Source organism: Choloepus didactylus, chromosome 19 (assembly GCF_015220235.1).
Source record: "Choloepus didactylus isolate mChoDid1 chromosome 19, mChoDid1.pri, whole genome shotgun sequence".
Classification (NCBI taxonomy): Eukaryota; Metazoa; Chordata; class Mammalia; order Pilosa; family Megalonychidae; genus Choloepus; species Choloepus didactylus.
In genome coordinates this window covers 18,786,082-18,801,673 of record NC_051325.1, presented here as the reverse complement: position 1 = coordinate 18,801,673, position 15,592 = coordinate 18,786,082, and the positions used below count along the sequence as shown (strand labels likewise).

General features: G+C 36.5%; 1 protein-coding gene across 6 annotated transcripts in view; it reads left to right on the top strand.

Annotated features, from left to right (window-relative positions):
• Positions 1 to 15,592, top strand: part of MACROD2 (mono-ADP ribosylhydrolase 2) — a 2,227,780-nt gene that overhangs the window by 1,382,217 nt on the left and 829,971 nt on the right. The window lies entirely within an intron of this gene.

Below are 15,592 nucleotides of genomic sequence, written 5' to 3'. Positions count from 1 at the left end.
TGTTCTTTTGTACTTTTATTTTTTATTCTTATTATGATTCTTTTTGGTGTAGGGAAAATATTCAAAAATAGATTGTGGTGATGAATGAATAACTATATGATAGTACTGTGAACAGTTGATTGTACACCATGGATGATTGTATGGTATTTGAATATATTTCAATAAAACTGAATTTAATTTAAAAAAATATGCCCAGGAAACAGATAATTAAAAACCTGTATATAGACACTGTAAGATTGTGTCTTCTGGTGGCCGCATCAGGGAGATGACTTAAGTTAGAGAGATGAGATCATTTAGCCATGAAATATAGTAATGAGTAGCTAATATTTTTGAACACTTCATGCTAAGCACTGGTGTTTTACTCATTTAATCTCCAAAACAATCCTGAGCAACTAAATTGCCCAAGGCAATTTTGAGGTATTTTTGTACGTCTAGCAAAAGAAGAGCTGGGATTTAAACTGAAGTCTTCTAAATACAATGGCTTTAGCCACTGTACATTTCCTTTTTCCTTTCCTGTGTTATTATATGCCTTTTCTTATCTAAACCAGTGGTTCTCAGTAGGGATAGTACTGAATTCCAGGGAGCGATTTATGAGGGCAGTTTTTGACATCACAGAAATTGGGGACGGGGGTGGGGGGACACCACTGGCATTTGTGGGCAGAGCCAGGGATGCTGTATCATGTAAGTCAGTCAGACATACACTGAAGACTCATCCCACATCCCACAAAATGTTTTAATGTCTTGTTGGACAGTCATGTAAATGAGAACCTATTTATAAACAGCAGATCTATAACCTTTTTATTTGAAAACAAAGCATTGTTTTCTGTCAGTATATATTGAACTACCATGCAAATGAAGGGAAGCTTTGCTCAGAACTTTACCAGGGTAACTGAGAAAATCGTGTTGTTGATGGCAGTGCCACCTGTGATAGTTCCATCACCAATACATCACCCTTGTTGGAATCTGTGTTTGTAGATGTTTCGGCCATGGAGAGTCTATCTAAAGAAGCAAATATCTTACTATTTCATTGTATCTTCTAATGAAGTTATGTTTAAATATTTACATGTTGAAAGTAGAATTTTATTATAAATTGCTTTCCTTTTTATCTCTTTCATTTCATAATTATGGCACTGTATTATTTTTAAAAAATGATGTGTCTTAATTTAGGATAACCTGGAAGCAGATCCTGAGAAAAAAGGATTTGAGAGCAAGCCGTTTTTTAGGAGGCAATGCTAAAAAGCACAGGCAGAGGAGCAGGAAAATTAGACAGGGAAGGAAAGGCAGCCAACAGAGGGTGTGTTGTGTTATCAGCAAGTTACTCCTCTGGGTAACTGAGGCTCAGGCCTGCTGGGGAGCTCTAGGAGACCATGCAGATAATGCCTTGTAGTTGTCCCACTTGAGGGCTGAGGAAAGCTGGGGTGTTTATCTTTCACTCCCATCTGCTGTTGGTTGAGGACTGCTCCTAGAGTCTTAACTCCCAGCATTTCTTGTGTGTCCCATGGGCAGGGTGAGAGAAATTCCTCAGGCAAAGAGAAACATCGAGGGTGCTTACTGGAGGATGCTGTGGGTGGACAAGTACTAGAACAGTGAATCCTGAGCAGATACGGTTGAGGCATTGACAGCTTGTGCCTCATGTATTTGGGTGAGTTGTGTTATTTCTAGAAACCATTTCAGCATAGACAAGAGGGCTTTACCAGATATTTCTTATACGGAGGGAGTGTTAGGTCTGATAGAGTTGAGAACCACTGACTAAAGTTAAGCTGAGTTTCTGATAGGGCAAACTACATTCAGTGCGCTAAATATAGGTTGCCCAGAGATAGTTTTTCTTGAACTCAACCTTCCAAAATCTCTGCTTCTTTGATTTAAGTGTGGTGTGATATAGATGGCATAAGGAAGGTATTTACTATGTCAGGTGTTATGTCCTATCTATTGCATGGAGTTGTGAAGGTAGAATGTAATGCTTAGTTAGAGGAGAAATTGTATTACAGTGTTGTGTCTCTTGGGTTGAATTTTTTCTCAGAGGTCTCATAGTATTAAACTTGGATTCATCATGCAAATTGCAGAAGAGTTGACTAGCCAGGGTTAGATGCATGTACGACTGTTCATCAATTAGAAAATGCATGCTGGGGGTGAACAATTTGATTAAGAGGATATCTTTGATTTTATTCCAATATAAATATTCTTTGAGGCTCTGCTTTCTTTTAAAGCTTTAGGAAGTTGATTATGATTATCTTACATTTTCTTCAAAAATCTTACAGTATGGCTGTGAGCAATTCTTTCTTCAAGAGTGCTTGAAACAGTTTACTTCATCTCATCTATAGTTTGAAAGAACTATTTTTAGTCACTTTTGTATACTGCAGATCTAAATATACTTGCAAAGACCAAGGAAACTATATTTAAAGTAAAAGAATAAGACATCTCAATTTGGCCAGATTTGCCAACTTAATTATTTTCAGGTGTTTTTTCAGACTAGGGAATGTTCTTACGAAAATCACTATTGGTTTCTGCAGCAGTATCTTCCAGAGGATATACTGTCCTAGTATACTGTCAAAGAAATATATTACACTGAAATTTGTGTTAAAACAGTAAACAGATTTGAAATACAAGCTTTCATCCTGAGTGTTTTATTTGTCCTTGCCCTGAGCAGCAGTTATTTGATTACTATTTCGTGAGGAAATAGTCAGTTCAAAACATGGACCATATAGTCCCAGGACTGCCATTAGGTTTGAACAACTGGGCAATTTTGGCATATATCTAGAGGGTTAATAGTCTAGAGTGAGGACCATGACTTTAAACTGCACATTTTCTCTTGCAAGTGTTCAGGTTTATTTTTTTAGAACAGCGATTCCAATGTATAGAATCCAAGCTATTCTTGAGCTGCTGAACTGAGATACCAAAGAAGCAAAAAACAGGCAAAACCAATAAAAGTTAAAAATAAAAATAAATCTGTCAGCATCAAAATAAAAAGCTTTCTAGACATGTTTATGCATAATTCAAGGAAGTTGAAAGTTTTTTTTTCCCTCTCCTATGGAAAAAGCCACAGATTGGGTCCAAGCCACACCCTAGCAGTCTTTGCTTGTCCCTTCCACCATGTATGCACAAACACACACACACACACACACACACACACACAGAGATTTCTAAAATGTATACAAAGTGAAATACTTGGCTGACTGCATATCTGTCTCATGGAAGTGGTTGCAGTTAAAGTATGGCTAAAGTATAGCAGTATGTTAATCACCTAGATTAGCCTCTATGAGCTCTAACCTCATTTTTTAGTGCAATTGCTCCATCTGTCTGAGCTCAATGTCTACACATTATTTGAGAAATTTCCTTGCTGCTGGTATGATACCAGGTGAGCTATCCCAGAGGATACACAACACAAAAGCTTACAGACCAAATTAAGAGTCATGACTCACAGTTTATTGACTCAAGGGGAAAGAAGCCAGGGGAAAGAGCAGGGTAGGTTAACACACTTAGGCTTGGGGACAAACGAGTGAAAGGGCCACACTGCCTGAATCCTGAGCTTCACAGTATTTGGATTCCCTGTCTCACTCTCTGCTGACTCAGCTTCCCACTGATGATGTTTTTATGAGGGCTAGAGTTGAAATTTGAGCAAGGGATCTCTGCAGACAGAGAGTAAGTGCCTGGAGCCATCAACACACACACTTAGTCTATCAGAAAGACAAAGGGCAAGAGTGCCTAGCTAGTACCTCATCAGCTAGTTGGTGAACAGCTATGGATTTTATCTGTATTTCTAAGTCAGAGCAAATGTGGAGCCAAATGGGACTGTAATGGGAATAATCTATTGAAGGTTAATTTAGGGATGATGTTGCTGTCACCCTAGAAGTGGCATGATCCATGTTTATGACTTGCTCTTTCCATCCCTTTCTATTTAGAGACGGCACTATTTAAGTTCCATCCTTTTAAAAAAAAAAAAAAAAATCACATATCATATCTTAGAGATTATTATCCTACTACTATATTTAACACATTTTGTGAATCCTGACTATATCGCAAAACCTACTTGCTTAGTTATCATTGACATGTAACACATGAGTTTTATACCTTCCATTTGTTTTTCTTTTCTTTTAAAAATGGATTGAATATTCCTAAATAATACAACAAAAACACATTACACTTTTTGGGTAAAATGGGGTGATTATATGAGGAGATGATTATTGTAACTGGGTGATAGGTGGGCATGTAGGGGGTTCATTATACAATACTCTATTTTTGGTGTATGTTGAAAATTTCCCGTAATAAAAATATGTAAAAGTTTAAAAAGACAAATAAAAGTGATAAATGATAGTATGTACCTCCTAGGAATTTCATGAAGCTAAAATGAAATGATAGTTAAAAAGTGCTTAGATAGCATGGCACATAGAAAGGCTCATTAAAGGTAATTTATCCGACAAGTATGTATTGAGCATCTACTATGTTTTAGTCAATGCTACAAGTACTTGGGTTATGTCTGTTTTTGTGGAACTTACATTCTACTGGTAATATTTTCATTATTATTAGATGATTTAACAATTTTTAAAGCTATGTCTGGGAATTATCTCATCACTGCTGATTATTTTTTTATTTTTTATTTTTTATTTTTTATTTTTATTTTTTACTTTATTTCTGTGATTTCTGAGTCTGGAAAAAGCTTAGAAGGTAATAGAGCTGAGTATAGATCCAGCAAATGGCTTGTCTATGAAATGATGTGAACATAACCCTTAGGTAACTCACATCCGGAAAGATAGGTGATTATGTGATTAGGCCATTTCTGAAGATCAGAGTCTATTGAGCAGTCTGATCAGAAAGCTATCTGGAAGAACAAAGGAAGCAAATTGCTCCGTAGAGTCTTCACAGCAATGAAAATCCAAAAGCAAGTCCTTAATCATTCGATGTTTTTTTCTATATAAAAATTAGATATTGAGGGAATGGCCTTGTAGAAAGGAATAGCTGGACTCCATGTTAAAAGCTTTAAATTGCTTGGGATGCTTGGCTACCCTGCAAGTCAGCAGCAGACTGGGGAAAGGGTGACATGTTCTGCTGCTTAAAATATAACCATTTCTCCATCTGGTTTGGGCTTCTTTCAAGAAGCTGAACTATATTCTGTTTTGTATTCATTTATCAACAAAACCTTAGTTATATTCTTCCCCAAGACAGGTATTAAATACAAAGTGAGTGATACTAACTTCACAAAAGGAAAGGGATTCACTAAATGATCAAGATTAGCATCACCAGTAGTAAGACATGTCAGCATCATGAACCTCTTGATATGAGGGACTAAGAAGGGCACTACGGCATTGCCCAGAGCCCTGCATCATTTGATATTCTTGCCAAAAATGTGTACCTTAGTCCAATAATCAGAAACCATCAGACAAATCCCAAATGAGGGGTATTCAATAACAAAAACAAATAAATAGTTTTCAAGATAGACATGCTCATGAAAGAAAAGGAAAGGCTGAGGAAGTGTTAAGGCTAAGGAGAAGTAAAACTCAAGTGTAATGTGGGGTACTGGAGTGGATCCTAGAAAAGGAAAAAGAATTAGTGGAAAAATTGATGAAATTTGAATAAAATGTATAATTAAGTTAATTGTTTTATACTAACATTAATTTCCTGGTTTTAATAATTGCACTATTATTATGTAAGATATTCACATTAGGGAATGTTGAAAGAATAATATGCTGGAATTCTCTGTATTTTTCAACTTTTCTTTGAGTCTAAAATTAGTTCAAAGAAAAAGTTAAACACCTGAACACACACTTACACACTCACAATTTTAATAACCCCTAAACACTCAGTGATTTGCTCTGTATTGAAATGTGATTCTCTAGATTTTTCTATGGCAAAGACTATATTGGACTGCAATATTTAATAGCAAGCTCTGCCCTCATACCCCTGTAAAATCTCTTTGATATTTTGCTGAATGCAAATAATTAAATTTTAATAACTTTTTAAAATGTTATGAATTTTTAACAGTTTTCTTGAGATATGTTTTGAATATCATAGAATTAATGTATATCTTTAATGTGTACACTCAATGATTTTTAGTATATTCACGGAGTTGTTCAGCCATCACCCTCATTTTTATCACCTCCAAACTCTAAGCCCTAGGCAACTACTGCTCTACTGTCTGGCTCTATAGATTTGCCTATTCTGGACATTTCATATAAACGGAATCACAATATGTCATCGGTTGTGACTGGCTTCTTTCATTTGTATTAATGTTTTCAGGATTTATCAATGTTGTAGCATAGATCAATATTTCATTTTTTATGGCTGATTAATATTCCATTTTATGTAGATACCACATTTTGTTTATCCATTCATCAGTTGATGGGCATTTAGGTTGTTTCCACCTTTTGACTATTATGAATAATGGTGTTATGAACATCCATGTACAAGTTTTTGTGTGGACATACATTTTAATTTTTCATGGGTCTATACCTTGTAATGGAATTGTTGGTCATATGGTAATTCTGTGTTTAACTTTTTGAGGAACTGCCAGATTGTTTTCCAAACTGGCTGCACTGTTTCATATTTCCCAGAGCCCTGTCTGAGAAGTGTCACAAACACTTGTCATTTCCCTTTTTGAATATAGTCACCCTAGGTAGTATGAATTGGTATCTCATTGTGGTTTTGATTTGCATTCTCCTGGTAAATAGTGGTGTTGAGGTGCTGTGCTTATTGTAGATATATGCTGAGATGCTTCTCCCAATTTTAATTGTATTCTTTTTCTTTTTATTATCATATATACAGTTTTTATGTATTGTGATACTAGACCATTATCAGGTATATGATTTGTGAATATTTTCTCCCATTCTGTCAGTTGTCTTCACTTTCTTGATGGTATCCTTTGAAGAACAAAAGTTTTTAATTTTGTTGAAGTCCAATTGCCCACTTAAAAAAAAAAATTATCACTTGTGCTTTTGGTATCTTATCTAAGAACCATCACATGACCCAAGGTCATGGATGTTTTCTTCTATCTTTTCGTATAAGATTTTTATAGTTTTGGTGCTTACAGGAAGGTCTTTGATATTTTATTTTATTTTATTTTATTTTTATGATATGAGGTAGGGATTTAACTTCATTCATTTGCATGTGTATATCTAATTGTATGGGCACTATTTATCAAAAACACTATCTTTTCCCCCATCAAATTATTTTAGTACCTTTTAAAAAAAAATTGACCATAAATATCAGGGTTTATTTCTGGACTTTCAGTTCTATTTCATTGATTTATATGTCTATCCTTATGCCATTATCATACTGACTTGATTAGATAATTTTGTAATAAGATTTGAAATCAGGAACTGTGGGTCCTCCAACTTTGTTCTTTTTCAGGATTGTTTTGGCTGTTCTGGGTCTCTTGAATTTGCATATGAATTTTAGAATCAGCTTGCCAGTTTCTTCAAAGAAGCTAGCTGGGTTCTGATAGGGATTGTGTTGAACCTGTAGATCAGTTTGGAGAGTATTGCCATCTTAACATTAGGACTTCTTATCCAAGAACATGGGATTTTTTTCCCATTTATTTAGATATTCTTTCATTTCTTTCAACAATGTTTCATAGTTTTCAGAGTGTAAGTTTTGAACTTCTTTTATTAAATTTATTCTTAAGTATTTTATTTTTGCCACTATTGGAAATTGGATTGTTTTCTTAATTTCTTTTCTGGCTTGTTTATTGCAAGCATATAGAAATGCATTGATTTTTATTTATTGATCTTGTAATCTTGAAGCCTTGCTGAATTTATTCATTATCTAATAGTTTTTTAGTGGATCCCTTAGGATTTTCTATATATAAGATCATGCCATCTGCAAAAAGGTATAGTTTCAATTTTTCCTTTCCAATCTGGATGCGTTTTATTTCATTTTCCTGACTGATTGCCCTGGTTGGAACCTCCCATATGATGTTAAATAGAAGTGGTGGTTAACAGTCATCTTTGTCTTGTTCTTTATACTAGGGGACATTTTTTCAGTTTTTTTGCTGTTAAATAAAATTTTAATTGTGGGTTTTTCATAAAAGTGCCTTATCTGGTTGAGGATGTTACTTTCTATTCCTAGTTTGTTGCGGGACTTGATTGTAAAATACTACTGGATTTTGTCAAATGCTTTTTCTGCATCTATTGAAATGTTCATATGTTTTCTGTGTGTTACTGTACTGATGTGGTATATTACATTAATTTATTTTCTGATGTTAAACCAACCTTGGATTCCTGGGATAAATTGCAGTTGGTCTTGGTGTATTGTCATGTGTATATCTAGTTTAATACTATATATGTGTGTGTGTAAATGTGTATGCACTTTTAAAAGAATCATAGAAGCAATTCATAAAATTATTTAAAAAGTTTTAAATGCTCCCAATTTAAGAAAAAAAGTTTGTGGATAAACCCTTTTAAGATTCTAAACACAGTAAAGGTGATTACCACTTCCATATATATATGAATAAAAGATTATTCAAAATAAAACCAATTTTGAACAGTAAAAGAAATGTAAGAAAGCTCACTAATATCCTGATTTTCCTCCAGTAATAAATTTTTTTTTTTTCTTTCAAAATTGAAATATCTAATAGCAAGCTATTTCCCACAGGCACATCCAATTGCTGGTGCCCTGGCTTTGCTGGTGGCCCAGGCCACACTTCTCTGCCCATTGGGTGATCCAGCACTCATGGTGCAAAGCAGCCTAGTATAATGAAGAGTGCACTGGACGTTTTTGCCCTCTCAAATTTCACAGAATTTAAACTGTGGGTCAATTACTTTAACTACTTATACATCAATTGTGTTATTTTAAAATAAGTGTGAAACCAAGTAGCTCGCTGTCTAATGCCAAAAGGCCGAACAGAGTGCTATAAACTATATACTAAACCATTAGCTAAATTTGAACTTAAGGTCCTCTTGCAAGGTGCAAAGAAATGGTTCTGCATTAAGACTACATAAATACACTAAGGTACATTGGTTATGCCTTTCAGGGAAGAGTTACTGATCTGTCGATTCTTTCTGCTTCTGATTTTATACAACCTCACTTATCTGATGAAGTACAGTCATCCCTACTCCAACCATGTATTTTCATGAGTATATACGGTTCACAGTGAGAGGGGAGGGAAGGCAAGCTCTCCTTCAGTGTTATACAGTATTCATTCTTTGGAGCAGGTCATAGCTCTTTTCTTTCATTTCTTATTAAGAAACAATCCATGGATCATCTAATTCACATTATAAATGTTAGATAAAATGTTCATTAGCAATATTAAGGTAGCCATATTACTGTTCATTTAATAGCAACACCAAAGCAGAGTATTGAAGTTTTGTAGTAACTGATGATTTTTGTACCCAGAAAACAGGGGTACTAAGGAATGGTTTTCATTTGCATGATTGGGGTCTTGAAGTGTGAAAGGCTTTGAGGCATAAAGTGGTTTGATGCCCCACCTGATCCCAGATTGGTCTATCTTATATGGTCTAATAGGCAGACACTTCTCTCCTGCCTTAGCACCCCATGCACATCATTCTAGAAGTTAGGGATTTGGCCAAAAATCAATATTCCTAGCAAAAGGGGTTCCATTCTTTCATTAAGAGTATATGAGTAACAACTTTTCTCTGCTAAAAGGTTTAAATAAGCTCTCAGGTCTGATTTTATTTTTGATACTAGGGATTTTATATAACCCACCCTCAGTATAACATGTCTGAAAATTATGAATAGTTAGAAACCTTTCATTTAAATAGCAGTAACGATAAATTCTTCTGCAAACGTCTCTTTATCTGTATTGCGTAAATTCTCATGTATCAGGAAAAAGATAAAAACCAAGTACACATATGTCAATATTATTGTGGTGGTTTGGACCTCTGTACCCCAGAAAAACATGTTCTTAACTTAATCCATTCCTGCGGGTGTGAGTCCTTGTAAATAGGATCTTTGTTGAATTTACTTCAGATAATGTGTGGCCCTGAAGGCCTTATAGGAAAAGTCACAGAGAGAGGAAAAAGCCACAGCGGGAGCACCAAGAGGCTGAAGGTCAAAGGAACCCAGAAGAAAAGAGATAGGCCAGGAGATGCCAACGTGTGCTCTGCCAAGACCAAGGATCACTGGCAGCAGGCCCCAGAATGCCAGTCTTTGAGAAGAAAGCATTGCTTCAATGATGCCTTGATTTTGGACTTTCTTAGCCTGAAAACTGTGAGCCAACAAATTCCTATTGTTTAAGCCAATCCATTGCATGGTATTTGCTTTAGCAACGAGTAAACTAAAGCAAATATCAACCTGTGGTTTGACTTCACACATTCAAAAATATGTAAATCATTGCTTACAGAATTATTTCAAATTCAAGCCCAGCAGAACTCTCCAAAATATCATATATTTATGACAATATCACCAAAACATAATATCATAGCCTTGCTGTAAATAATTCAGGGATGTGTTCTAACTATTCACCATGAAAGTGTTTATATGAGACATGGGGAATAAGCATCTGAAATAGATAATTCTGCATTTATTTCATGCCTTCATTTGTTTTCCACATCATACAGTTTTTATTTAAGTAGAGGGAGAAACCTTTCTCGAAATTCAGTCTTACCTGTCTTCTTGTGAATTGATTGTTGATTTCTCCAGATTATAGGTCCATGTTCAGTTTAAGGATTCTGGCATATTGCATCAACATTCCCTGTTGCTTTAAACAGGAAAATACATTTGATCCATTTTCTATGACAAGTGAGGGGGGTGCTGTTATGGCACTCAATTATATATTTACATTATTTCCATTTGGAAAACAAAAACATCAAAGACTAATTTGGAGGCCAGGCACTCTCGATTTTGGTGTTCTATACATACAACCTTATGTGACAGCATTTCCGATTTTGACAAATTTGGCTTAAATAATAGTCAAATAAATGCCCAAGTTCCAAATGTGTATTTTTTTCTAAGGACCTATACTATAGAGGGAATTTAAATATACTGTGTCTGGGGATGAATTAAGAAGCAGTTTGAGTAATTTGACATGCTTTAAAATACTATGCCTCTTTCTAAAATAACCCAGATCAGATGGCAAGAGCCCAGATCTTTCGACCATGGGCTAGAATCAAATCATAAATCAGTCTGAAGAAGTACAAAAACATATTCCTTTAACTCTAATGAATCATCTTCTCCACGTGGCAATGTTATTACTATAATTTAAGTACAACTTCTCTGGAAGCTTCTCATTAGCACATTGATATTCTGTTGAGCGCATTGGCAAACCAGTAACACAATTAATGGGGGGCACACACATGAAGTGAATGTGTGCTTGTGTGCATTTGTGTGTTTTGTAAATCCACATCACTTCCTTGAGTTTATCACACCTGAATTTCTTTAGTGCAGCATCCCATGGCTTTATAACACCTTGATGCTTTACGTGGTTTCAGAATGACTTTGTGTTATCATGGAAAGCTATCTGACTTAAAAATTTGAAAATTAGTATCCAAGTCCTGGCCTTTTAAATCAATTGTTTTGTAAGCTTATTTTTCTTTATCTGTGAAATGGGGTTAATAAAACCTGACCTTAATCAAAAAATTGAAAATGACAAGTGTGGGCAAGAATGGAGAGATACTGGAACCCTTGTACATTGCAGTGGGAATGTAAAATGGTATAGTCACTGTGGAAAACAGTTTGGCAGATCCTCATCAAGTTAAACAAAAAAAGACTTACTGTATGACCCACCAATTCCACTCCTAGGTATATACTTAAGAGAAATTAATACATATCTCCACCCAAAATCTCAAACATGAATGTCCATGGAAGCATTATTCATACCAGCCACAAAGTGGAAACAACTCAAATGTCCATCAGCTGATGAATGGATAAACAAAATGTGGTCTCTCCATACAACGGAATACTATTCAGCCCTAGTAAGAAATACAGTATTGATACATGTTACTATACGGAAATATTATGGTAAGTGAAAGAAGCCAAACACAAAAACTCACAAATTATATGATTCCATATTTATGAAATGTCCAGAATAGGGCAATCTGTAGAGATAGAAAGTAGATTAGTAGTTGCCTGAGTCTGGGGGGAGAGAGAATAGGGAGTGAATGCTAATGGGGAAAAAGTTTTTTGAGGGGTGATAAAATGATCTGGAAGTAGATAGTGAATATGGTTGTGCAATTCTGTGAATACACGAAAAGACACTGAATTTTATGGTATGTGAATTATATCTCAATTATGTATATATACACACACGCACAAACACACACACACATATATAAACCCTGCCCTGCCTATATCAGAGAATTGTTGTAGCGATCATACCAAACTGAAAAGTTGCATAGAATCTAAATCACTTTCAGGAACATATGCCACTGCACAAGGAATAGCACAGGCCTTAGTGCATGTGACTGGATAAAGGGAGGGTGTGCTTTCTCCTCTGTGCTGCTCTCAGCATCTCTCCTGCTTTGACCTCTTGCCCTTCTTTGCCCTTATCTAACTTGAGCTTGCTGCACTCCTGGATATGTGGGCCATTCCTTTATGTCTGGTCCTGGAGAAAGTCAAGTGTTTGATGTGAAGAGCTTTGTAGAAGAGTTAGCAACTCCACAAAGAAAAAATTAGTTTTAAAAAATGAAAGGCACAGAAGAGATGCCGATAAGTTGAACTTTCTTTGGGGATCTGCTCCTTTCTACTTTACATGTTAGCAGCAGTTGTGGAATAACTGCCCTATCAGACTGCAAAGCCCTGGAGGAGGAATCTTCCTTTGGCTCATCTTCGTTACTCCATAACCGGTGTCACAGGGTTCTACCCCTGTCGTGAGGGCTCTACTCATAAGCGATGAACTTCATGAGACTTGTTTTTTTTTTAACCAATGCCCTATTTGAACCCTTAAGTAAAGTCTGCAGGCTGATGGATGCAGCTCAAGTACCTCCCCAGTCATAGACTTCCTTGCTGTTCCTTTTCTGTTTAAACGAGGAGGCATGCAAGCTCACCCAGGGCTCCAAGAAAAGCCAGAACTTGAGGTCAGTCCTTCCACACTGCTTCTGGACACCACAGCAGGTCCTCCCCATACTTTCTCCTCTGTGCTGCTCTCAGCATCTCTCCTGCTTTGACCTCCTGCTTTTCTTTGTCCTTATCTAACTTGAGCTTGCTGCAATCCTGGATATGTAGAACATTCCTTTAGGACTCTGCTATAACTTCCAGTTTCTTCTCATAACTCTCTTCTCTTTGCTTCCTCCCTACTTGGCCATTCCTTCTCCATAATCTCTGTGGCTACCTATTTCACTTAAGCCTTCTTTGACTTCCCTTCACTCTTCTTGGATGACAATATGTCTTTCATGAGTGGTGTCATTCAAACCCTGACACTTTTGTGGTGTTGGGGTGTCAATCACTTCTTATATGTTCCTGATTCCTAGCGCATAGCTCTAGGTCAGACGTCTCTCGTGATCTCCATAACTGAACATCAGTCTGCCTGATGGAAAATTTCTTGGAGTGTCCCACAGGCTCCTCAGTCTCGGTGTGTCTAGGATAACAATGACTTTGTGAGTGTCACTGACATCCACACTGTCAGGGCAGCCAGCAGTCAGGAGCCGCTCTAGATTCATTTGCCTTTCTTCTCTCCTCTCAGTCACTCACCTATTATAGCCCATTTGGCCTCATTTATCTCTCTCATATCCATCTGTCTTAGGTTATGTTCTCCCAAAAGCAGATACTGGAACAAGTATTTTTGTACATGGAGTTTCGCTAAGGACTTTATTTTCTCCAGGAAGCATGATTAGAGAGTAGGAAAATGAGAGAAAGAGGAAACCAGTAAGATATGTTAATAAGCAGATTATTGCTCATGAATGACTGTCATAGTCCAGTTGGTCAACCTCTGAGACACCATGTAGAACTTGCTTCAGAATTCGCTCACCAAGGGGCAAGATGCTGGGGTGTTTACCTACCAACTCTTGCCCCTCCTTGTTTGATGGTTTGAGCATCTGCAACAGCCAGAGATTGACCTCATGCATGGAATTATCTGCATGGACCTCTGAGTGGGCCAAGGACAGGGGGCAGCCGATACTGTACTCTCCTCCATTCCATCTACCTTTCTGCATCACTTCTCAGCTGAACAACTGACATGGTCTCTTTGCAGTTTTAAAGTTTGTGCTGTTTTGTTTAATTTTTACAGATCTTGCCAGAATGATCTTTAAAATGCATATGAACACACAGACACACACCTGACCATGGGACACATCCTTTCTTTCCAAGTAGGGTCCCTCAGGAGCTCCCCATGGCTTTCAGGATGAAGCCTGAATACCTCAGCCTGTATTTCCCAAACTATGCACCAAGGCTCCTGAGGGCACCATAGTAAATTCTCAGGTGTGGGGCAGGATAATTTAAATTTTCAAGTGAAATACAGATACTTACCTCAGTTAGCCACTGTATAAACTACAGGTGTCAAGGTATTTCTCAATTTTAAGATCAGATCACATAACATTCCTTTCTATGAGGTCATATTATTTCCAAGCTGGATTTTTGCCTGTTGCTGTGATCCAAAGCAAACACCAAGTGAAAATCCATGTGGGGCAGGAAATGTGGGTGGCAGTGTCCCATCTGGTTCCAAGGTGGGGCGTCATGCCATGGCAACAGGAGCACCATCCCATTAGCTAATAATTGTGGTTATTTAAGAGTGAAATAAAAATATTATTTTTCCTTTTTATTTATGTGAATTATTTTTTGATGACTACTGAGTTGTTAGAACATAAATACTTCTTGAGTTGTTTCAACCTTAATAAACAAAGCATTTAGGTATTTCTTTTTGGACTAAGGGCAGCACGAAAAAATTGCTGAGACACTTAGGGTGTTGTGAAATGAAAAATTTGTGCAACTCTGCCTTAGGCTCTTCACATAAGACCTTCCCAACCTCCTGAGTCTCATATCTGCCATTCGCACACATGTACTTTTCACTCCAGGGAAGGTCTGGGAAGATCATCGAGCCTTTATGCCTTAGTATTCCCTGTGCTGAGATGAGTTCTCTCATTCCTCTATCCTTTTCACTAGTCCTTCACAACTCAGCCTAGGGAACACTTCTGCTAGGAAGAAGAGCCCCCCTGACTAGTGTTTTTTTTTTTTTTTTTTTTGCCATGGGGTGATTTAGATGACCCTTCGTCCCCACAGCCTCCTTGTTAAAGTTTTCTTGTGGCACTACTCTTGCTATACTCCCGCTGGTGAATTACTTGTCTCTCCGCCACCCAAGTCTGTGATTTCCGTGAGCTCTGTGGACACAGACATTTTGTTTATTTGACTTTGCTGCCATTTTTATTGGGATCTTAATTTAATTTATGGTGAATTAGCATGAGTGCCTAATCTGGTATTATAGGTTCTCAAAAAACACTGAGTGGATGAATCAAAGCATGGAGATGAATATAAGAATAAATGCAAGAATGTAAGAATGAAATTTTATTATTTTTCTTGCTTATATTTTGAATATTCTATTTACTTTGAATGGATAGTACATTCTCTCTGTGTATATGTATATGTGTGTATATATACATATATACATACACTATAAAAATATACATTGAGAAGTCTAACTTTTTCTGCATTCCATTTTTCCTTTATGTTTTATAAGCTTTTTTTTTTTTAGTATTTGTCATGTGTTCTTTTACAA